This window comes from Bos indicus, chromosome 11 (assembly GCF_029378745.1).
Source record: "Bos indicus isolate NIAB-ARS_2022 breed Sahiwal x Tharparkar chromosome 11, NIAB-ARS_B.indTharparkar_mat_pri_1.0, whole genome shotgun sequence".
Lineage (NCBI taxonomy): Eukaryota > Metazoa > Chordata > Mammalia > Artiodactyla > Bovidae > Bos > Bos indicus.
The window spans coordinates 91,785,966-91,805,895 of record NC_091770.1 but is presented as its reverse complement, the minus strand read 5'-3'; positions in this window follow the sequence as shown (position 1 = coordinate 91,805,895).

The window sequence follows — 19,930 nt, the reverse complement described above, 5'->3', positions numbered from 1 at the left end:
GAGAGATGGATTAATTAACTAATTAGAGAATCTGATGAAGCATGGGACTGTGGATCCTATTTATAGATCATTAATTTGTTGGCCTTTGGGAAATTCTTTAATACTGTTTGTCAAATCCATCTTTCCTCAATTTTAAAATGTAGCCTTCTCTTCCCAATATAATTTATTACACATGTTTAGTTTGTGTTTTGACATGATCTGAAGAAACAATGGGATTTATCACAACATTTGGATACACACCACAGCTTTTCTTGCCCAGCAGCTCTAAGATAATTTAAATATTTGTTCTGTTTTGATTATTAATTATTTGTCTTTATTATAAAAAATAACGTGTCCATTTCCAATGAATGACAGTAGAGAATAGAGTAAAAGTGATGTAAGGAAATAAATAGAAGGAAAGTGGCAAGAATGTACCAAGAATTGGTGACTGGAGGATCACCAATATTGTATTTAATATTGAATATTATATTTCAGTACAGTAGTCATGTATGGATGTGAGAGTTGGACCATAAAGAAGGCTGAGTCCTGAAGAACTGATGCCTTCAACTTGTGGTGCTGGAGAAGACTCTTGAGAATCCCTTGGATTGTAAGGAGATCCAACCAGTCCATCCTAAAGGAAATCGACCCTGAATATTCACTGGAAGGACTGATGCTGAAGCTGAAACTCCAGTACTTTGGCCACCTGATGTGAAGAACTGCCTCTTTGGAAAAGACCCTGATGCTGGGAAAGATGGAAGGCAGGAGGAGAAGGGGCAACAGAGGATGAGATGGTTGGATGGCATCCCTGACTCAACGGACACGAGTTTGAGCAAACTCTGGGAGATGGTGAAGGTCAGGGAAGTCTGACATGCTGCAGACCATGGCGTTGCGAAGAGTAGGCCATGACTGAAGCGACTTAGCTCACATGAAGTACGTAGCTTCTAAGATGGAAATCCACAGGCGTCAGAGCACGACGTGTAAACTGTTTCAATTTGATTTCATCCAGCCCAGTTTAACTGCACACTGTTGAACGTCAGTCAGTTCAGCTGACCTCAGCTCCCGCCACGTGAAGGAGGACTAGCTGGGCCATAGGAGGGAGTGCTGAGGTGAGAGAGCCTGGCTTTTGGCCTCAGGGCACACCCTTCTCCTAGGCAACAGAGGCACACACAACGCCTGAGTGGAGGAGAGAATGGAAGCAGGGCTTTTCAGGGACTCAGAGCAGCAGAGACTCTGTGGAAGTGTTCTTCTTAAGTTTACAGAGATAGAGTGCCCTTCTGTGGAACGATCCCTGCTCTCTTACTTATGATTGTGGAATTTTCAATTATACTATACTTCAAAAAATATTTTTCCTGAGGGTAAATGTTTACATTTACAAATGTGTACAGCCTAACAGTTTAAATGGAATTTTTAATATATTCTATGAACCGCTGGCTTGTTTGAATATTTTATCAATTCACCCTCATCTTGGGTTATATATAGTGTGATAATTGGAAATAGAATTAGAAAGGATTGTGCATTTTGAGATGTTCATTTCAGGATGCAAAATGCTAGTTGTTTAACTGCTGCCTTTTCAATGGTATGTTGTGCCAAGTGAGTGATTAGGGGGTGAGAGATTTCTAGAGACTTTAAATAAATATGCATATTTAATAAAAGAATGGATGAGGTCCAGAGTTAGCTGACAGCACAGAGAACATGCAGGTGTGGGGCCAGGGCAGCTGTGGTCAGTCTACTCTCTGCTCAGTTTCCTTACTCTTCTCATTGGCATCAATTCTTCTTGGGTCTTGGCCCAGGTTCAGAACTGCAGGCTTGATAAGCCAACTGCTGTGCATCGTGGACCTGAGAGCATGCATCATGGTTGGGTGAGTGCTTCATCCAGGTAGTTGGTTTCATTTCTGGTGAAGGTGTGCTCAGGCCTGTTCTGTGCACAGGAGATGACCCACTCGGAGGAGTATCTCCGGACTGCACTTAAGAACTGCATCTCACAGGAGCCTTCCCCTCCTGCCTGTTCCGAGTCATTATTCTCCTCTTTGTGGATGGACTGGCCACTGCACATGCCATCCACACATCGGCAGTGAATGTATAGTGTGTTGTCTGAGCAGTGTGACATGGAGAGGAAGCTGGGTTCTCTCTGTTGGCCGCACAGGGGTGCAGACACTTTCTGACCCTAGCGCTCCAAGCCCAGTGTCTTGGGATGTCTCTTCCCCCTCCTTTAGTTCCTCAACCAGCCTCCAGAAAACCCCAGCTGCTGCTTTCTGTCCAGGCAGCCTCGCTTCTGTCTGACAACAGCTGGTTTAACCAGTTGCTTTGTTTACAGCTGCATCTCATGAGCCTAGAACTGTGCCTGGGGCATGAAAGATGTTCAGTGTATTGGCCAGGCAGTCTGGATCATGCTGCATAACAAACACCCCCACTCCAACTCTCAGAGGTATCTTTCTTGCTCAAGCTTATGTCCCAACCCAGTGGGTGGTGGCTCTGGGGCATTCCCACCTGTGAGATGAAGGGGAAGGGGAAATGGTGAAGCCAGTCTTCATTTTCAAAAGTATCTGTCTGGAGGGAGCACAGCTACCTCTGTTCACAGTTCAATGGTCACAGTGAGTCAGGTGACCTTGTCTAGCTTCAGAGAGGAAGGAAGCTCCATCCTACATTTGCAGAAACGTTGTTTCTGCTTCAAGGGAAGACAGTGACATCTCATTTGGTGAAACTCTCTCCATATAAAGTACAAGCCCCCAAAGACCTAGAAGCCTTACAAAAATAAACCATGAAGCTTTTCTAGTGCAATTTCACTTTAGTAACAGGAGTGAGCGACTTACCCACAACCTCAGGCCTTTTGTCCGGGCTGATGCCCAGATGGGGGTTGTTGTTTATCACTGTCTTCTGCTCCCCTGGGAAAGCAGAGAGGGGGCCCGACTCAGACCGTCCTGTTCACGAGTCTCCTTTAGGGAAGCCACAAGCTGGGGGTACCCACCAGGGCACCCCCATCCTGGGGTTGCCCAGGCCAGCCTCTTCACAGAGCGATTAAAGTAGATAATTTCACATAAAGTGCTTTGTTCAGCCCGGGAATAGCTCGTGTGTGAAACCACTGGTTACTGGTCTCACTGTGCTCGCTGTCAGCGCTGGGATGCATTCTGTTGTGAGGCTCCCAGCCTGGTGGGAGCAGCCAGGGCTGAGCGGTGCTTGTCTCCAGTGTGGCACTGAGTCATCTGACAGGTCATGACTCACCTTCTTTCCTGTTTGAGTTCTGGCAGCACATGGTTTACAGCAATGATACCCTGGAGCAGGACACAAGAGGGCTCAGTGGAGCACAAGAGGATGAGGTGGTGGGAGAGGGCTCAGGGGCCCAGGGCAACTGAGAGGCGGAGGGCCAGGGAGGATGGGAGGGAGGCTTAGGGAGGATGGAAGGGAGGCTTAGGGAGGTTGGGAGGGAGGCTTAGGGAGGATGGGGGGGAGGCTTGGAGAGGTCTTGGTACCAAAGACACTGAGTAGCTTATGGGCTCCAGGTCACATGAGGCTGGCAGAGCCCAGGAGGAGAGAGACCCAGAGGGAGGGATGGCTTCCAGACAGTTCTCATCCCCAGGTGCGGGTGGCAGGCATTTTCCTTCCCAAGGAGCTAAAGCTGGCCTAGTGGATATTTCTGCCACGTCTCCCCAGTACATTTGGCGGGTGGGGCTGGGGCTCCCAGGATGCTCTCTGTCCTGCCAGCTGCACTCAATCTGGACAGGAGACATCCTTACCTCCCTCAGTTTGGGCTGATCTCCCGAAAGAAAGATGAAAATGCTCCCAAAAGAGAAATGATACCGTGTTATGGAGGAAATCACACAATACTGGCTGTAAAATAGATAATCAACAAGGACCTGTTGTATGGCACCGGGAACTCTACTCAACACTCTGTGATAACCTACTTGGGAAAAGAATCTGAAAAAGAATAGATACATGTATGTGTATACTCAGTCTTTTCAGTTATGTACGACTCTTCGCCACCCCATGGACTGTAGTCCACCAGGCTCCTCTGTCCATGGGATTTTCCAGGCAAGAGTACTGGAGTGGGTTGCCATTGCCTTCTCCAAAATCAACTCTACTCTGATATAAAATAAAAATTAATAAAGAGGAAACCTCAGCTTCTGGACAGCTTAGGGTGGGCCTCCCGGGGAGGGGGACGGAGGCAGCATCACCACAGGAGCAGCAACAGGGCTCTAGCAAGCAGTGGTGGGTCCAGGAGGCGGGCTCAGTGTGCTTTTCTTTCTTTATGTCTCTGTTGTTTGAGTTTAATCATCATCATGGTAGCAGCGAAGATGCCAAGAAAATAACAAGCACCTTTGAATGAACTCTTTGTCACCTGTGTTTTTTCTTGTCTCCGTGGTGATGAGGTTGGGGATGGGGAGGCTCAGAAAGGCCACCTGAGTGACCTGCAGATATGTACCTGGTACATCTTCTGATTTTACTGATATGCTGCTTCTTCTTCTATTTCAGCCTCTTTGAAGCAGTGTCTTACCGTGTTGAGTGGAGCCTTTACTGTTGAGAAGGATTCTTGAATTGCTAAAGGTTAAACTTCATGTAGGTAATACCTTGTGGAGTTATGATACCATATCTTCTCTATTAACCTTTTCTGATTTTAGAAGCATTTGCTAATGGTAAAGAACCTGCCTGCCACTGCAGGAGATGTTAGAGACCTGGGTCTGATCCCTGGGTCGGGAAGATCCCCTGGAGAAGAAAATGGCAACCAACTCCAGTATTCTTGCCTGGAGAATCCCATGGACAGAGGAGCCTGCCGGGCTACAGACTATAAGAGTTAGACATAACTGAAGTGACTTAGCACTCACACACCCCCATGCAAATTATATTTATTCAATCTTCATTTTAAAGAAAAACAAAATTTCTGAAAAAAGAGAAATTTTGTTAAATCAAAAGTAACCAATGTCATGGCTTTATTTAACTTATTTTCTCATAGCAGGCATATATAGATATTTCTTGCTTTAATCCCTTGAGCTTCTGTGAACATTTCTTAAATCCATCAGTCAATCTGTTTTCTGAGCAAAGCAAAAGTACCACAATTCAGACATGAAAATGCCTTTTTTCTCCAAATAAAGCTAATGCAATGTAGCAGGTACTCCCTGGCAAAAATATCGCTCTTACTTACTTAGTCACAACGAATAGATTTCTGCTGGAGCTGGGCTGATCTCCACAAGATATGAAAGCTCTTTATATAAGTACATCATGACCAATAAGCAGCCTAATATATCTTAGAACCATTGGAAAGGGACAAATCGAAAGAAATAGGAAAAAATATTACAAAATGTTATGGAACAGTCTGTGCATTTCCTTTCTCTCTGTCTTCAATCTAGCAGCGTGCTCTTGATCTAAAAGAAATATCACCTTTCAAGTTTCCACATTGTCAAATTATTTAAAACTCTACCGCTGGGAATGCAGAATGGTATGTGGGGTGGAGGTAGGTTTTTCCATTCCAGTGCAGTGACATGAGCTCGTGTGTAGATCACCGGGACAATGTTAGGATCATCTTTATGACTTGTACAGACATGAGAGTTGGACCATAAAGAAGGCTGAGCACTGAAGACTTGATGCTTTCAAATTGTGGTGCTGGAGAAGACCCTTGAGAGTCCTTTGGACTGCAAGGAGATCAAACCAATCAATCCTAAAGCAAACCAGTCCTGAATATTCATTGGAAGGACTGATGCTGAAGCTGAAGCTCCAATACTTTGGCCACCTGATGCAAACAGCTTACTCATTAGAAAAGAACTTGATGCTGGGAAAGATTGAGGGCAAGAGGAGAAGGAGATGACAGAGGATGAGATGATTGGATGGCATCACCGACTCAGGGGACATGAATTTGAGCAAACTCAGGGAGACAGTAGAGGACAGAGGAGCCTGTGCTGCAGTCCATGGGGTCGCAGAGTCGGACATGACTTAGCAATTGAACATAAACAGTAGATATGCAAAAGAGGGGGCTTCCCTCATAGCTCAGTGGGTAAAGAATCTGCCTGAAATGCGGGAGACTCGGGTTTGATTCCTGGGTCAGGAAGATCCCCTGCAGAAGGAAATGGAAACCCACTCCAGTTATTCTTGCCTGGAGAATCCTGTGGACAGAGGAGCCTGACAGGCTACAGTCCATGGAGTCACAAGAATAGGACATGACTTCATGACTAAACCACCACCATGCAAAAGAGATGGGCAAACCCACCTTTGTCTGGGTAAATCAGATGTCAACCAGAGGGATAGGATGTGAGTGCTCAAAATGTGATGCTGTTCTTCCTTCATGGACATGTTCTCAGGGCAGCCATGGGCAGGTGCAGGCCCGGGAGTGGTGAGCACAGAGCTGGGGGCTGTGATTTTGGACAGAGAAGAGGCAAATGCAAATGGCCTGTTCATGGCTGGAAACTGTATCGACAGTCACAGAAATAAAGACATTCCATGTTTTATAAGAAATACAGACATGTCTGCTGGTGTACAGGCCAGAACTCAGACAGGCTGGCTCTCTGCACATCTGACCATCTCTGCTGCCACAGCTTTGCTGGCGAGAACGGTCACCAGTCCACTGGTCCTGGGAAGATTCTGACCCAGATATGGGGGCCTTGGATCTCCCCTCAGCAGTGGCCATCCTGGAGGGACAAAGAAAGAGCCATTCCGGCCAGCTCACCATGTGATGTCCTCTCATGACCACTCCTGGGAATGAGCTGATGTCACCCTGTGCCTCCCCTGCCATCCTGGCACAATGCACTCAGAGCTGCTGTAATGGCAGGAAAGTCAGCACCTGCACAGACAGCTGCTCTCCAGGCTGCAGGTTGTGGCTCCTCCCGTCTGTGTCCTGCCTCCTTACCTACCCAGGTGGGCCAGGAAGGAGCCACGGCCACCTCTGGACCATCTGCCAGGTCCCCCTGCCCCGTATGCATGACCCTGGCTCATCTTGTATGCACACTCAAGGGGCTTGTTCAAATTGAACAAGTCTGGTGGGGGTTTTTTATCTTCCCTCCCAGGCGGTGCTAGTGGTAATGAACCTGCCTGCCAATGCAGGAATGTCAAGAGACATGGGTTCAATCCCTGGGTCAGGAAGATCCCTTGGAGAAGGAACTGGCAACCCACTCCAGTATTCTTGCCTGGGAAATCCCATGGACAGAGGAGCCTGGGGTTGAAAAGAATCAGATACGACAGAGCACACATTCATTTGCAAATGAGCAAACTGAGGCTCTAAGAAAAATGAAGTGACAGGTCTGGTCAATGGCAGGTCCTGAATCTCGTCCAGAGGGCGGTGTTGTTGGAGGAGCCGGAGCTGTGAGTCTGGCTTTGCATCCTGGCACTATCATTTCACACCAGCTCTGGGTGAGCCCCACAGCCTCTCGAGCTTTGCTGCGTTGTCTGTGGAGCAGGGTGGATGGCACACAGCCATGGGATGGCAGTGCCCTGTGGTCCAGTCCGCATCAGAAACACAGCCCAGGATGGGAGGAGTGGCAGAAGGCTTTGCTTGAGAGACAGCAGTTCCCACCTCCCCTTCACATGCCTCGTTCGGGTGCTCCACATGTGCAAAGGTGGAGCGGATAAGTCACCCTGCTGTTAGAACATTGAACCCACTTTGGGAGACTTCCCTAGTGGTCCAGTGGCTTACACACAGCACTCCCGATGCAGGGGGGCACAGGTTCGATTCCAGGTCAGGCAGCTAGATCCCACATACTGCAACAAAGACCTGGTGCAGCCAAATAAATAAACGCGTATTAAGAAAAGAATATTGAATCCACTCTGGGGTTTACCCCACAGATTATTTACCCACGAGGATAACATCTTTTAGAGAGAGAATGATTATTTGTAGTTTATTCTGGAAGTGGTCCCAAACCTGGAAGAACCCAGAGGGACCCAGGACAAAAGCAGGTGCTACTCCAGGTTGCCTCACAGCCGATGTTGTCCCCAAGTTGGATGGACCTGCGTGGGGGCTCCTTGAGTCATTCTCCCTCCCATACCTGGCCCATTTGTGTCTCAGTCGGCTGTGCCCTTGGATGCACTGAGAGCATGGAGACCCGCGGGGGCGCCTGGGCCGACTCGAGTCAGCAGACACCCATCCCCCAGTCAGTCCACTCAGGCCTTCCTCCAGGACAGGGGCAGCCAGTGCGACCTCAGCCCCACAGACAGCCGGCTGAGTAAGAAGAAAAATGGGGCAGTTCATTTTACATGCTCGCTGTGACCTTGATGTCCTAGCAAAAAAAAAGATCATATACTAATCCCTCTTATGTACATAGACTGAACTTTTACTCTATGTAAGTAAAATATTAGCAAATCAATTCCAGAAGTATACATAAAAGTACCTCTGACATAGTGGGGATTATGGTAGGAATGCAAAGACATTTATCATTAGGAAAAAAATATATGCAATTCAGCACATTTCAGTGATTTCGTGGGAGGAAAACGTATATCACTTCAATAGATGCAGAGAAAAGGATTTGGCGTGGCGCACGTCCTGATGGCAAGACTTGGTGTTGGAAGGATGTCCACGTTCATCCCCCATTCAAAGCATTTCTATTAAATGCTCTGCAAGGTTTTTCCTGGAATGTCCTAAGCCAATGAAAGCAAAGGGCTGAGAATGTCATTCTTGTTTTGATGGCTGTGCTGCAAACCACCCCTAAGCTCGGTGGCTGCAAGCTCTATGTGTCTTACTCACCAGTCTGTGATCTGAGTGGGTTCTGGTGGGGGTCATCTCCCCTTCCTTTGGTGTCAGCTCCAGGGCTCACCCAGGGCACCTAGGCTGGGCAGATGCAATCTGCTGAGTGCTTCTCCAGGTGGTGTTCCTGAGTTCCTCCCTCTACATAATCTCTCCACATGGTCTACACACCATCAGGGTGTTGTCACTCAGTCGCTAAGTCGTGTCCGCCTTCTTCTGACCCCATGGCTTGGTGTGCTGCAGTCCTTGGGGTCACAAAGAGCCGAACATGACTGAGCGACTGAACTGAACTGATGGACCGCAGCATGCCAGGCTCCCCTGTCCTTCACTATCCCCTGGAGTTGGCTCAAATTCATGTCCATTGAGCTGTGATGCCATCCAACCATCTCTCTCTGCTGCCCTCTTCTCCTTTTGCCTTTAATCAGGGTAGCCTGACTGTCTATATGTTGGTTCAGGGATCCAAAGCATGTGTCCCGAGAGAGCCAGGCTGAAGCTGCATCCTTCCACAACCAGCCTTGAAAGTCATAAAAGCATCATTTTCATCATTCTGTATGGTGGGTCCATCACAGGATGTCTTCTGGATTCCAGAGAGGGGAATGTGCCCTCACTTGTTGGTGGGAATGGAGTTAACAACATATGGTGTCTGTGTGTGAAACACAACATGCCACAAGTATTCAAGTCAACTTTGAAAAACAAGGAATTCCTTCACCAACCCCATTGGACACTCAAGCTGAGGCAATTAGGGGAAGGATCCGGGTTCACGGATAGAAAATCCATCCAGGGAGCAGCAGGCAGAGCCCCGAAATGGACCCACTCACTGTTTATACCTGCTTTCCAGGTCTTCAAAACCCAGTTGGGATTTTGAGGGAGACTGTTTTGAAGGGAGATAAATCAAGCAGAATTTATAACTTTATATGGTCAAGCCTTTCTATCCATGAATATGGACATTCTCCTCTCCTTATTAGGTGTTTTATGCGTTCAGAACATATGATTTCGAAAATGATATCTTTCTCAATAGCCACAAAAAAACCACAAAAAAGGTGACCGAAGTCTTTCAACGGCATTTAATATTCTCCATAAAAACCTTATACATTTTCTGTTAAAATTTTTTTCTTTATGTGTTTTTGTTGCTATGGAGAATTACAGGTTTATATTTTCAAATGTTTATTGCTGGCTACAGAAATGCTGCTGACATTTATGTACTGATTTCATGCCCAGCAAACCTTAACTTCTATTAATCCTAATAAATTAACTGGTTGTTCTTTTGGTCTTCCTATGTACAATATTCTTCCTTTTCCATCCTTTTATATATTTTCAGTTTTTTTCTTTTCTGCCTTTTTTTATAGTTCAATAATGAATAGGAATGGGGACAGTGAGTATCCTTACCTCATTTTCACTCCTAAGGAGAATGTTTTAAACATTTTCCTGTCAATTTTTCTTTGAGGCAATCGTTTTTAGCATTCTCTGTTAATTTATTCCCTGGTTGCTAAGAATATTTATCTTGAATGGACATTGAACTTTATTTCATTGCATCTATGGGGGTAGTGAAGGGGTTTGTAATTTATTTTGTTATAAATCGATTAATGTCACTAAATATTCTTTTTAAAAATTTATTTATTTTAATTGGAGGCTACTTACTTTCATGTCATTAATTATTTAATAGCTTTTTAAATGATAGAGTAATGTTGTATTCCTGGGATAAGCTGAACTTGGTCATAGTTTATTTTTATTTTCCTTTATTTCTGCTTCTTTGTTTCCTTTTACTGTCTTTTTGCACTAGTTAGGTCTTCCAGCATGATGTTAAACAGAAGTGGTGAGAGAGAATATGCTTGGTTTGCTCCTAATCTTAGGGAGAAATTGTTCAATTTCTCATCATTAAGCATGATGCAAAGTGTATTTTTTTGATAGATGTTTTAGCAAGTTGAAAAGATTCCCCCATACTATCACTGAGAAATTTTATCCTGAGTTCTGCTGGACTTCTGTCTGATGCGTTTCCTACATCAATTGACACGTGACCCTATGATGTCTCTTCTTTAGCCTCTGGATGTGGTTACAGTGATTTATTTTCAAAAACTGACCCAGTCTTGCAGACCTGGAGTAAATTCACTTGGTCTTAGTGTATGATTCTTTTTATACTTTGTTGAATTTGATGTGCTGATATTTTATTGAGGTTTCTTTTATTTTGTCTTTGTTCATAAGGGTTTTCTGTGTATGTGCTTAGTCCTGTCCAACTGTTTGTGACCTCATGGACTGTAGCCCGCCAGACTCCTCTGTCCATGGAATTCTCCAGGCAAGAATACTGGAGTGGGTTGCCATTTCCTTCTTCAGGGGATCTTCCTGATCCAGGGATGGAACCTGTGTCTCCTGAGTCTCCTGCACTGACAGGTGGATTCTTTGCCACTGGGCCACCTGGGAAGCTTAAGGATCTGGGTCTTGGTCTGCAATTTTTTTTTCTTGTAATGTGTTTATCAGATTTTAGTATTTGGGTAGTGCCAGTCTCACAGGCTGTTATGAATGATTCCTTTTCCTTCTCTTTTCTCAAATACATTGTTCAGTTCAGTTCAGTCACTCAGTCGTGTCTGACTCTTTGCGACCCCATGGACTGCAGCACGCCAGGATTCCCTGTCCATCACCAACTCTCAGAGTTTACTCAAACTCACGTCCATTGAGTTGGTGATGCCATCCAATCACCTCATCTTCTGTCATCACCTTCTCCCACCTTCAATCTTTCTCAGCATCAGGGTGTTTTCCAATGAGTCAGTTCTTTACATCAGGTGGCCAAAATATTGAAGTTTCAGCTTCAGCATCAGTCCTTCCAATGAATATTCAGGACTGATTTCCTTTAGAATGGACTGGTTTTATCTCCTTGTAGTCCAAGGGACTCTCAAGAGTCTTTTCCAACACCACAGTTCAAAAGCATCAATTCTTCGGCTCTGAGCTTTCTTTATGGTCCAACTCTCATATCCATACAGGACTACTGGAAAAACTGTAGCTTTGGCTAGACAGACGATTGTCAACAAAGTAAATGCTCTGCTTTTTAACATGTTGTCTAGGTTTGTCGTAGCCTTTCTGCCAAGGGGCAAGTGTCTTTAAATTTCATGGCTGCAGTCACCATCTGCAGTGATTTTGGAGCCCAAGAAAATAGAGTCTGTTACTGTTTCCATTGCTTCCCCATCTACTTGCCATGAAGTGATGGGATCGGATGCTGTGATCTTTGTGCTTTTTGAATGTTGAGTTTTAAGCCAGCTTTTTCACTCTCCTCTTTCACTTTCATCAAGAGGCTCTTCAGTTCCTCTTCGCTTTCTGCGATAAGGGTGATGTCATCTGCATATCTGAGGTTATTGATATTTCTCCCAGCAATCTTGATTCCAACTTGTGCTTCATCCAGTCCAACATTTTGCATGATGTACTTTGCATATAAGTTAAATAAGCTGGGTGACAAAATACAGTTTTGGGGTGCTCCTTTCACAATTTGGAACCAGTCTGTTGTTCCATGTCCAGTTCTAACTATTGCTTCTTGATCTGCATACAGATTTCTCAGGAAGCAGGTCAGGTGGTCTGGTATTGCCATCTCTTGAAGAATTTTCCACAGTTTGTTGTGATCCACACAATCAAAAGCTTTGGCATAGTCAATAAAGCAGAAGTAGATGTTTTTCTGGACATCTCTTTTTTTTTTCTATGACCCAACGGATGTTGGTAATTTGATCTCTGGTTCCTCTGCCTTTTCTAAATCCAGCTTGAATATCTGGAAATTCTCAGTTCACATACTGCTGAAGCCTCGCTTGGAGAATTTTGAACATTACTTTGCTGGTGTGTGAGATGAGTGCAATCGTGCAGTAGTTTGAGCATTCTTTGGCATTGACTTTCTTTGGGATTGGAATGAAAACTGATCTTTTCCAGTCCTGTGGCCACTGCTGTGTTTTCCAGATTTGCTGGCATATTGAGTGCAGCACTTTCACAGCATCATCTTTTAGAATTTGGAATAGCTCGGCTGAAATTCCATCACCTCCACTAGTTTGTTCGTAGTGATACTTTCTAAGGCCCACTTGACTTCGCATTCCACGATATCTGGCTCTAGGTGAGTGATCATACCATCGTGGTTATCTGGGTCATGAAAATCTTTTTTGTATAGTTCTTGCCACCTTTTCTTAATATCTTCTGCTTCTGTTATGTCCATACCATTTCTGTCCTTTATTGTGCCCATCTTTGCATGAAATGTGAAGATATTGTAGAAGATATTGTGAAGACAGTATAATTTCTTCCTGAAATGTTTGGTAGAATTTACCAGTGAATTTATTTAGCAGATAATAGACCTATCCAGATGATCTATTTCACCTTCGTAGACTTGGTCATTTGTGTTTATCAATTAATTGAAAGTTCATGAATTTGGGGGCATAAAGTTTCTCAGAGCATTTCTTTGTTATTTCTTTTTAAAAAATATTTAGTTTATTTATTTGGCTGCACTGGGTCTTGTAGTTGCAGTATGTGAGCTCTTAGTTGTGGCACGTGGGAACTAGTTCCCCAACCAGGGATTGAACCCAGGACCCCTGTGTTGGGAGCACAGAGCATTAGCCCCTGGATCACCAAGGAAGTCCCTTTGTTATTCTTTTAATGTTCATAGGATCCATAGTGATGGCCCCTTTTTCATTTTTGGTACTGGTAATTTATGTCTTTTTTTCTTTTTCTCCATTCATTTGGCTAGAGTTTTATCAATTTTATTTATCTTTTCAAGGAACCATCTTTTGATTTTTGTTGACTATTTTTTCCCATTTCCCGTTTCATTGATTTATACTCCAATTTTTATGATTTCTTTTATTTCTGTTTAAACTGCTTTTCTTTCTCTAGTTTCTTAAGGTAGACCCTTAGGTTATTGATTTTTGAACTGTTTTTTCCCCTAATATATGCACTTAATGCTATCAAATTTCCTCTAGCCTTTGCTTTTGCTGCATTATAGGAGTTTTCGATAATTTACATAATCATTTTTGTTTAGTTCAAATGTTTTAAAATTTCTCGTGAAACTTCCTTTTTGACCTGTGTGACCTGAGATTTTCCAGCTCTCTCTCTCTGGTATTGATTTCTAACAAGTCCACTGTGATCTCTGAACATATTTCATGTGATTTCTACTTGTTACTGTGTGTTTTATGCCTCAGAATGTGGTCTGTCTTGGAGAATGTTCCAAAGTAAGCTTGAGAAGAATGTGTGTTCTAATTGAACTGAGGATTCTATACATGTCAGTGGATCGAAGTGACTGGTGGTGTTGCTTAGGTCAGCCCTATCTTACTGATTTTCTGCTGGTTTGGTGTATCAGTTACTGAAAGTGAAAGTGAGGTCGCTCAGTTGTGTCTGTCTCTTTGCGACCCCATGCACTGTAGCCCACCAGGCTCCTCTGTCCATGGGATTTTCCAGGTAAGAATACTGGAGTGGGTTGCCAATTCCTTCTCCAGGGGATCCTCCCGACCCAAGAATTGAACCTGGCTCACCCACATTGCAGGCAGATGCTTTACCCTCTGAACCATCAGGGAAGCCCCAATTACTGAAAGAGGAGTGTTGAAGTTTCCAACTAGATTGTGGATTTGTCTAGTTTCCTTGTTCTATCAGCTTGTACCTTGCATATTTTCATGCTCTCTTGTTTGGCATTGTTATGTTTTATCACAGAATTGTTCCCTTTTTCATTATTAAATACCACCTCTTATTTTCCTTTCCCTGAAGTCTACTTGCAACTTCCATGTCATGTTCTAACTCGATGAACATCCTATAAGACGTAAATGTGTTTTTCTTCACTCATTACTGGGGAGGTTCAGAACTGCCCCATTTTAGTAATTGTGAGGCATCATAAACATACATTTTAGTACATCAATCTTTCCCTCTAAACTGACTATGGTAAATACATGTGCAGTTAGCAAAGCTTCTTTGCCAAATAAAATCTCATTATTTTGTATTTCTTAAGAACTGTTTCACTTTTCACTGGGCTTCCCTGGTGGCTCAGTGGTAAATATTCTGCCTGCCTTGCAGGAGACACACCTAGACACAGGTTTGATGCCTGGGTTGGGAAAATCCGCTGGAAGAGGGCACTCCAATATTTTTCCCTGGAGAATCTCATGGGCAGAGGAGCCTGGTGGGCTATAGTCCACGGGGTTGCAAAGAGTTGGATGTGACTGAAGTGACTGGGGGTGCATACATGCAAGCTGTTTCAAGCCACCTACTTCCCTCGTGACTCATATGGTAAAGAATCTGCCTACAATGCAGGAGACCCAGATTTGACCCCTGGATAGAGAAGATCTCCTGGAGTAGGAAATGGCAGCCCACTCCAGTATTTTTGACTAGATAATTCCACGGACAGAGGGGCCTGGCGGGCTACAGTCTATCAGGTTGCAAAGCGTTGGATATGAATGAGTGACGAACACATTTTTCTTTTAAGCTGTTTCAAAAGCTTCTATGGAATAAAGTAAGGATTTAAACAAAAATCAATCAACTAACACGTGGACATGAATTTGGGAAAACTCCGAGAGATAGTGGAGGACAGAGGAGGCTAGTGTGTTGTAGTCCATTGGGTTGCAAAGAGTTGGACATGACTTAGTGAACAACAACAAACAGCATGACTGAGCAGCAACAAACAAATTTAAAAGAAAAAGATACCCATATATAATCTATCTGTTCAAATCATCTTGATGGTCTCACATTCCTTTTCCATCTAAATCTGTAGACTTAGTGGGCACTGGCACTGCCTTAGTCCATTCAGGCAGATGTAACAAATGCTGCAGACCGAGTGGCTTAATTGACAGAAATGCAGTCCTCACAGTTCAGGAGTCTGGAAGCCCAAGATGCAGGTGCGGGCAGCTCCCGTGACGGGGGAGGCATGTTTTCCTGGTTTGCAGATGGCAGCCTTCCTGTTGTGTCCTTACCTTGTGGAGAAGCAGATCTCATGTGTCTTCTTCTACAAGGGCACTAATCTTATCATGGGTGCCCCTCATGATGACATAATCACCCCCCAAACAGCCCACCTCCTGGTATCCACACATGGGGTAGGGCTTCCAACATATAACTTTTTTTTGTTGGGGGCCGGACACAGCACTCAGCCCATAGCTGAGCCCTACACACAGACTCTCAATTGGCACCAGATCATCTCCTGGCCATCTCTTCAAATTCCAGCTCTCTCTCTCAGAGTGGATTTACCTCCCCTTTCCGCTCCCTCCCATTATCTGCTTGGTCTCCTTGGCACCTGGCCTTTCATCCCAACATTGTATTCCAGGCCAACTGAATTAGGAAGATATTTCTTAGTTTAAACACAAAGATCGCCATATTTGCAAGTGGAAGTCTATGAACGTATTGATTCTGAATGGTCCTTGTGATGACAAATGCTGAAATGAATGCAGACAAATGTCAGCAAGAGATGAATACAAACAGATAATGAACACTCACCAGGGTAAATCAACAGGGCTCTGTCGTGTGCCCAGTTGGTCTCCTCCCTGTGGACATGGAGCTACGTTTACCTTTTGTTGCTCATGTGTACGCATGTGTACACCAGCAGGTTGAGTGGCCCCCTGATACTTTGCAATGCTGACGAAGGTGGTGCTCAAAGTGGGTGCTTTTGCTAGATGATTAAAACCCACCTTTTGGTACTATGCTGTGTATCTACTTTTTCCTAAGCTTTCTGCTGTCATTTCTATTTTGTCCACAATTCTTGCCTCTTCTCATCTCTGGGACCCCTTTAATCTGCTTTAGGAGTACTTTACTGTTAAGTTTACTGTCAGTTAAAAGGCCTGAGTAATGTCTGCTAAGCCATCTGTCAGGAGTGGTCACCCACAGTTATTTGGGTCTGTACCCACACTTTCCAAAATATGATACTGTGAAAGTGCTGCACTTTATATGCCAGCGGATTTGGAAAACTCAGCAGTGGTCACAGGACTGGAAATGGTCAGTCTTCATTCCAATCCCAAATAAAGGCAATGTCAAAGAATGTTCAAACTACCATATAATTGCATTCATTTCACACACTAGCAAAGTAATGCTCAAAACTCCAGAGAAACATCTACTTCTGCTTTATTGACTATGTTAAAACCTTCACTGTGTGAATCACAGCAAACTGTGGAAAATTCTTTAAGAGATGGGAATACCAGACCACTTGACCTGCCTCTTGAGAAATCTGTATGCAGGTCAAGAAGCAATAGTTGGAACTGGACATGGAATAACAGACTGGTTTCAAATCGGTAAATGAGTACATGAAGGCTGTATACTGTCACCGTGCTTGTTTAACTTGTCTGCAGAGTACATCATGCAAAATGGTGGGCTCAATGAAGCACAAACTGGAATTAAGATTGGCGAAAGAAATATCAATAACCTCAGATATGCAGATGACACCGCCCTTATGGCAGAAATAGAAGAGGAACTGAATAGTCTCTTGATGAAAGTGAAAGAGGAGAGTGAAAAAGCTGGCTTAAAATGCAACATTCAAAAAATGTGAAGATCATGGCATCTGGTCCCATCAGTTCAGTTCAGTTCAGTTGCTCAGTCGTGTCTGACTCTTTGTGAACCCATGCTGCAACATCTTTGCTTCCCTTCCATCACCAATTCTCAGAGCTTGCTCAAACTCATGTCCATTGAGTTGGTGATGCCATCCAACAATCTCATCCTCTGTTGTCCCTTTTTCATCCTGTGTTCAATCTTTCCCAGCATCAGGGTCTTTTCCAATGAGTCAGTTCTTTGCATCAGGTGGCCAAAGTGTTGGAGTTTCAGCTTCAGCATCAGTCCTTCCAATGAATATTCAGGACTGATTACCTTTAGGATGGACTGGTTGGATCTTCTTGCAGTCCAAGGGACTCTCAAGAGTCTTCTCCAACACCACAGTTCAAAAGCATCAATCTTTCAGTGCTCAACTTTCTTTATGGTCCAACTCTCATATCCATACATGATTACTGGAAAAACCATAGCTTTGACTAGATGGAACTTTGTTGGCAAAGTAATGTCTTTGCTGTTAATATGCTGTCTACATTGGTAATAGCTTTTCTTCTAAAGAGCAAGTGTCCTTTAATTTCATGGCTGCAGTCACCATCTGCAGTGATTTTGGAGCCCAGAAAAACAAAGTCTGACACTGTTTCCACTGTTTCCCCATCTATTTCCCATGAAGTGATGGGACTGGATGCCATGATCTTAGTTTTCTGAATGACAAGTTTTAAGCCAACTTTTTCACTTTCTTCTTTCACTTTCATCAAGAGGCTTTTCAGTTCCTCTTCAATATCTGCCATAAGGGTGGTGTCATCTGTGTATTTGAGGTTATTGATATTTCTCCAGGCAATCTTGATTCCAGCTTTTGCTTCAGCCAGCCTGGCATTTCACATGATGTACTTTAAAGACAAGTTAAATAAGCAGGGTGACAATGTACAGCCTTGACATACTCCTTTCCTGATTTGGAACCAGTCTGTTGTTCCATGTCCAGTTCTAACTGTTGCTCCTTGGCCTGCATACAGATCTCTCAGGAGGGAAGTCAGGTCATATGGTATTCTCATCTCTTGAAGAATTTCCCACAGTTTGTTGTGATCCACACAGTTAAAGGCTTTGGAGTAGTCAATAAAGCAGAAGTAGACATTTTTCTGGAACTCTCTTGCTTTTTCTATGATCCAGTGGATGTTGGCAATTTGATCTCTGGTTCCTCTGCCTTTCCTAAATCCAGCTTGAACATCTGGAAGTTCACAGCTCATGTATTGTTGCAGCCTTGCTTGGAGAATTTTGAGTATTACTTTGCTAGCATGTGAGATGAGTACAATTGTGTGGTAGTTTGAGGATTCTTTGGCGTTGCCTTTCTTTGGGATTGAAATGAAAACTGACCTTTTCCAGTCCAGTGGCCACTGCTGAGTCCCAAATTTGCTGGCATATTGAGTGCAGCACTTTCACACCATCATCTTTTAGGATTTGGAATAGCTCTACTGGAATTCCGTCACCTCCACTAGCTTTGTTCATAGTGATGCTTCCTATGAAGGCCCACTTGACTTCACATTGCAGGATGTCTGTCTCTAGGTGAGTGATCACAGCGTTGTGGTTATCTGGGTCATGAAGATCTTTTTTGTACAGTTCTCCTGTGTATTCTTGCCACTTCTTCTTAATCAAGATTACCGGGAGAAATATCAATAACCTCAGATATGCAGATGACACCATTCTTATGGCAGAAAGCGAAGAATAACTGAAGACTCTCTTGATGAAAGTGAAAGAGGAGAGTGAAAAAGCTGGCTTAAAACTCAACATTCAAATAATACGAAGATCATGGTGTCTGGTCCCATCACTTCATGGCAAATAGATGGGGAAACCGTAGAAACAGTGACAGACTTTATCTTTGTGGGCTCCAAATTCACAGCTAATGGTGACTGAACATGAAATTTAAAGTTGCTTGCTCCTTGTAAGAAAAGCTATGACAAACCTAGACAGTGTGTTAAAGAGCAGAAACGTTACTTTGCCGACAATCGTCTGTCTAGTCAAAGCTATGGTTTTTCCAGTAGTCATGTATGGATGTGAGGGTTGGACCATAAAGAAAGCTGAAGAATTGATGTTTTTGAACTGTGGTCCTGGAGAAGACTCTTGAGAGTCCCTTGGATGGCAAGGAGATCAAACCTGTCAATCCCAAAGGAAATTAATCCTGAATATTCATTGGAAGGACTGATGCTGAAGCTGAAGGTCCAATGCTTTGGCCACCTGATGGGAAGAACTGCATCACTGGAAAAGACCCTGATGCTGGGAAGGATTGAAGGCAGAAGGAGAAGGGAATAGCAGAGGATGAGATGGTAGGATGGCATCACCAGTTAAACGTACATGAGTTTGAGCATACTCTGGGAGATGGTAAAGGACAGGGAAGCCTGGCATGTTGCTGTCCATGGGGTAGCAAAGAGTCAGATTATACTGAGTGACTGAACAACAACCACTACAGTTCTCTCTGGACCTTTCTACTCACCCCACTGGCTAACATTTGCTTTTTCAGCCATCTTGGGTCCTATGAGAAGTACTTATTTTTATCAATAACTCCAGTGATAAGAATAGAGTTGCTCCTTGAACAACAAGAGTTTTGAATTGCATGAGTCCACTTCTATGCATATTTTTTCAATAAATATAGTCTCTTTATTTTCATTTTATAAATCTTAAAATGTTACCTAAGTGTAGGGGAAAACTTGTGTTCTATTAGAGGCTACAAACTGTGGGATCTAAAGCGCTAAGGTCTGAGTCCTGATTGTTTCAGCTTCCTGCCCTCGAGTGAGTCATGTGCCAGTTCTTTTCTTTTTGAGGCAGAAATAGAAGAATTGGAATTTTCATCTG